The sequence below is a fragment of the Triticum aestivum genome, chromosome 4D (assembly GCF_018294505.1).
Source record: "Triticum aestivum cultivar Chinese Spring chromosome 4D, IWGSC CS RefSeq v2.1, whole genome shotgun sequence".
Taxonomy (NCBI): Eukaryota; Viridiplantae; Streptophyta; class Magnoliopsida; order Poales; family Poaceae; genus Triticum; species Triticum aestivum.
Window position 1 is genome coordinate 299,387,726 of NC_057805.1, and position 5,296 is coordinate 299,393,021.

Sequence of the window (5,296 nt, forward strand, 5' to 3'; positions counted from 1 at the left end):
CTGATAGCAGTTCCTGGCAAAGTGACCCGGTTGACCACACTTGAAGCACAGACCATTATCGGGATTGGGAACAGGAGCCCCAGGTGGGGGAGCTGGTAGCTTTGACTGCCTAGATGGTGGAGGAGGAAGACGCGGTGCAGCATAAGATTTCCTTGGAGCAGGTGCATTTGGACGGTACATGCTGTTCGGGATCCATATCTTTCGCTTCTGCGAGGGCGGGCCCGAAGATGAGCCCGTGTCACGGTTGCGCCTCTGAGAGCTCTGGTATTCCTGCAGACCAGTCTCGACATTGATGGCCTTATTCACCAAGGTGGCGAAATCGGCGAAGTCATGCACTAGAAGTGCAAGCTTGATGTCAGCTTGTAGTCCATCACGGAACTTCTCCTGTCTGCGAGCATCAGTTGCAATGTCTTCTTCAGCATAGCGGGACAAGTCCAGAAACTCCCGCTGATAAGCTTCGACAGTTTTGTTGCCTTGGGTGAGGTTGCGGAACTCACGCTTCTTCCGGTCCATGACTCCCTGAGGAATGAAGCGGGCACGGAAAGCAGCTTGGAAGTCTGGCCAGGTGATGATTGTTCCAGCTGGCAGAGTACGCCTGTGGCTGTCCCACCATTGAGCTGCGGGTCCCTTTAGAAATAAGGAAGCAAAGTTGACATAGCTGGCAGGGGCTACATCGGCAGACTCCATCTCATAGGTGATGTCACGGAGCCAGTCATCAGCATCCAGAGGCTGAGTTGAGCTGCGGTACACAGTTGGGTTCAGGCGCATGAAATCCTGCAGAGTTACTGGGGTTGGTTGCTGGTCAATATTGGGGCGAGGAAACTGAGCCATCATATTTTCCATGAATTGGCGGTTCAGTTCAAACTGTTGGATCATACCAGCCATGTACTCAGGTGGTGGTGGGGCATTGCCACCACGACCACGACCACCTGGTCTAACCATCCTGCTAATATATAACAGGGGTTCAGCACTGAGAAATTTGCAAAGACAAGGATCATTCATGATGAAACATGCATAATGAAAGGAGCACGATAGCTACTACATAGTAGTCGGCATAACTTACAAAAGGGGTCATGCATAGAGTTCAGTACACAGAGTTCAGTACATAGACTAAAACAACATAGGCGGCACACAGGCTCGCGGCGAATGCATCTAACACTACAAGCAAACCTACATCAGTCCCAAGAGGTACTGTGGAGGTAATCGTAGCCCGACAGCTGGTAGTGAGGCAACGGATAGCCCTCCACGTCAGTAGGCTGGGGGCCGCGGATACTCAGGTGTAGAGCCCGACGCTCAGGTGGCAGAAGAGGACCAAGTGCGGGAGAGTAGCCTCCCACCTCTGGCCAACCTACACCGTGGGGCATCACGGTCCTGGCTGGGTAGATCGCAGTACGCGGTAGCTGTCTAGATCGGACAAAGGGGTGCAGCAGCGTCAGAGCACGGTAAAGGTGCTGACGGGTGGTGTACATCTCGTGGCGAAGAGCTCGGTTAGCTCGATCCAGCCCATCAGCATGCAGAACCAGGTTCTGATGGTAGAAGGGCTCTCGGGTGACAGTGGAGTAGGCAGCAGTATAGTATCCCTCCACACCAACATCAGATGCGATAGCAATGTGCCTGAAAGGGGAGGTGTCCAACTCCCGATACTCTCCACAAAGACGTGTCAGAGCAGCATAGGCAGCATCATGGGCAGCCATATCGATGGTCACACCAACACCATGTGCGGTGTGCAGCACAGTAGTGGAGTCATACTCCCGCGAGTAGAGGTGGACGATGGCACGGTACTGCTCCTGGTTAAAGTCCTGCTACTCCTCGTAGACGGTGTACTCAGGGTGCCAGCGATAACCCAGATAGGTCATCATCTCAGCTAGCACCGCAGGTGATCCCGAGGCACCAATGGCCGTCGTGTGGCGCACGACCTGCCTCGTGGGTTCCATCTGAAAGCAAAGACGTTTCAAAGGAGTCAAATGACAGTGTGTCAATTGTTCAAAATACTATTCTAAGAAACAACTATGGCTTATCCAACTTTGGGGTGAATGCAGTCACGGGATCCTAGTGTTAGAGTTAGTAAATTCGTTTAACCCGAGTAGAAGAGAGTTCAGAGTCCCAGAGTAAGGGTCGAGGAGTAAAAGATCCTAGTACCACCCAATGGCGACGTGGGCCCGTAAGACACAGAGCCATGTTAGTAAAAGTTTTGTAATGTTCTAGACTCGACTTCGGCCCAGGAGTGTGGAAAGGGGGATTCCTACAGGCAGTCGGCTCTGATACCAACTTATGACGCCCCCGATTTGACCGTACACTAATCATGCACGCAAATGTGTACGATCAAGATCAGGGACTCACGGGAAGATATCACAACACAACTCTAAAACATAAATAAGTCATACAAGCATTATAATACAAGCCAGGGGCCTCGAGGGCTCGAATACAAGTGCTCGATCACAGACGAGTCAGCGGAAGGAACAATATGTGAGTACAAACATAAGTTAAACAAGCTTGCCTTAAGAAGGCTAGCACAAACTGGGATACAGATCGAACGAGGCGCAGGCCTCCTGCCTCGGATCCTCCTAACTACTCCTGGTCGTCGTCAGCGGGCTGCACGTAGTAGTAGGCACCTCCAGTGTCGTAGGTGTCATCGTCGACGGCGGCGTCTGGCTCCTGGACTCCAGCATCTGGTTGCGACAACCAGATAGAAAGGAAAAGGGGAAAAGAGGGAGAGAAGCAACCGTGAGTACTCATCCAAAGTACTCGCAAGCAAGGAGCTACACTACATATGCATTGGTATATGTGTAAAGGGGCATATAAGTGGACTGAACTGCAGAATGCCAGAATAAGAGGGGGATAGCTAGTCCTGTCGAAGACTACGCTTCTGGTCATCTCCATCTTGCAACATGAAGAAGAGAGTAGATTGAAGTCCTCCAAGTAGCATCGCATAGCATAATCCTACCCGGCGATCCCCTCCTCGTCGCCCTATTAGAGAGCGATCACCGGGTTGTATCTGGCACTTGGAAGGGTGTATTTTATTCAGTATCCAGTTCTAGTTGTCATAAGGTCAAGGTACAACTCCGGGTCGTCCTTTTACCGAGGGACACGGCTATTCGAATAGATAAACTTCCCTGCAGGGGTGCACCACATAACCCAACACGCTCGATCCCATTTGGCCGGACACACTTTTCTGGGTCATGCCCGGCCTTGTAAGATCAACGCGTCGCAGCCCCTCCTAAGCACAACAGAGAGGTCAGCACGCCGGTCTAATCCTAAGCGCGCAGGGGTCTGGGCCCATCGCCCTATGCACACCTGCACGTTGCGAACGCGGCCGCGAGCAGACCTAGCAACCCACACGATCACGGCGGTTACGTCAAAGCGGTCCAACACGGCGCGCGCCACTCAGTCGCTGATGTCACGAAGGCTTCGGCTGATACCACGACGCCGGGATACCCATAACTACTCCCGCGTAGATGGTTAGTGCGTATAGACCAAATGGCCAGACTCAGATCAAATTCCAAAATCTCGTTAAGCGTGTTAAGTATCCGTGAACGCCGACCAGGGCCAGGCCCACCTCTCACCTAGGCGGTCTCAACCTGCCCTGTCGCTCCGCCACAAAGATCCACTTGCGGGTACTCCTACGAGCCGACCCGACTTTAGTCACCACATGTGTCATGTATATAGTATATAAGTAAATACCCGTGATCACCGCCCAGGTGATCACGGCCCGATAGTATAGCGCAGCAGACGGACAAGAATGTAGGGCCACTGATGGAAAACTAGCATCCTATACTAAGCATGTAGGATTGCAGGTAAAGGTAACAACAGTAGTAGCAAGGATAGGCTATGCATCAGGATAGGATATCGGAAAGCAGTAACATGCTACACTACTCTAATGCAAGCAGTATAGAGAAGAATAGGCGATATCTGGTGATCAAGGGGGGGGCTTGCCTGGTTGCTCTGGCAAGTAGGAGGGGTCGTCAACTCCGTAGTCGAACTGGGCAGCAGCAGTGTCGGTCTCGTAGTCTACCGGAGAGAAGAGGGGGAAGAAACAGTAAATACAATGCAAACATAAGTATGGCGACGCGTGACATGACAATGAGCGGTACTAGGTGTGTCCTAACGCGACAGTAGGTGGTACCGCCGAAGGGGGGAACATCCGGGAAAGTATTCCCGATGTTTCGCGTTTTCGGACAAACGGACCGGAGGGGGAAAGTTGCGAGTTCGATAGGTTAGGGAGGTGTGGTGGACGAACGGACTGCGTACCCGGATTCGTCTCGTCGTTCTGAGCAACTTTCATGTTGAAAATATTTTAATCCGAGTTACGGATTAAAAGATATGATTTTCTAAAGATTTTATTAATTTCTGGAATTTTATTAATTATTTAATTTAATTCGAAAATGGATTTATGACATCAGCATGATGTCATGCTGACGTCAGCAGTCAACAGGGGTTGACTGGGTCAAACTGTCGCGTGGGTCCAGTGGGACCCACGTGTCATACTCTGTTAGGTTAATTAGGGTTTAATTAAACTAATTCTGTTTAATTAAACTAACAGGTTAATTAGATTAATTCATTAGGATTAATTAACTTTAATTAATTAATATTAACATGATTAAATAAGTTAATTAATTATCTTAATTAATTAATTAATTAATTAATTATTTTTATTATTTATTTTTATTTATATATTTATTAATTAATTTATTATTTTTATTATTAATTTAATTTAATTTTGTTTATTTTTTAAATCATTTTTTCCTTTTCTTTTTCGTTCTGTGCGTGGGCCCCGGCTGTCATTGGGCCAGGGGCCTTAGTGGGCGCGGGCGGCGGGCACTGCCCAAGCGGGCACGGGCGGGCGCCCGACCGATGGCCTCGCCCGTGGACAACGGGGAGGAGGCACGGGAGCCGTGGCCCGGGCACGACCACCGGCCACCGCTGGGGCTCCGGCGCGGTGGAGGGAGCCGCAGGAGCAGGGCCGCGGCCAAGTGCAGAGGAGGGGGGGTGCTTGCGGGGGAGCAGGGTGGAACGGAGGCGAGGGCGCCGTCGACGGGGCGAGCGGCGAGCGGTGGTGCTCGCGCGGGGACAGAGGGGAGAGGGAACCGGCGCGGGAGTGAGGCACGGTGCGGGGCGAGGCCGGACGGGGCAGGTGCGGCCGGAGGCGTCGATGGCGCGGACGGGGAAAAGGGGAGAAAAAGGGGGGCGCTCACGAGGGGAGCGTAGGGCACAGGGCAGCGGGCTCGGGGAAGCTTGGGGTGGCCGGCGATGGAGAGGCGAGGAGGCGACGGCGACGGGGACGAGGAAGTCCGGCGAC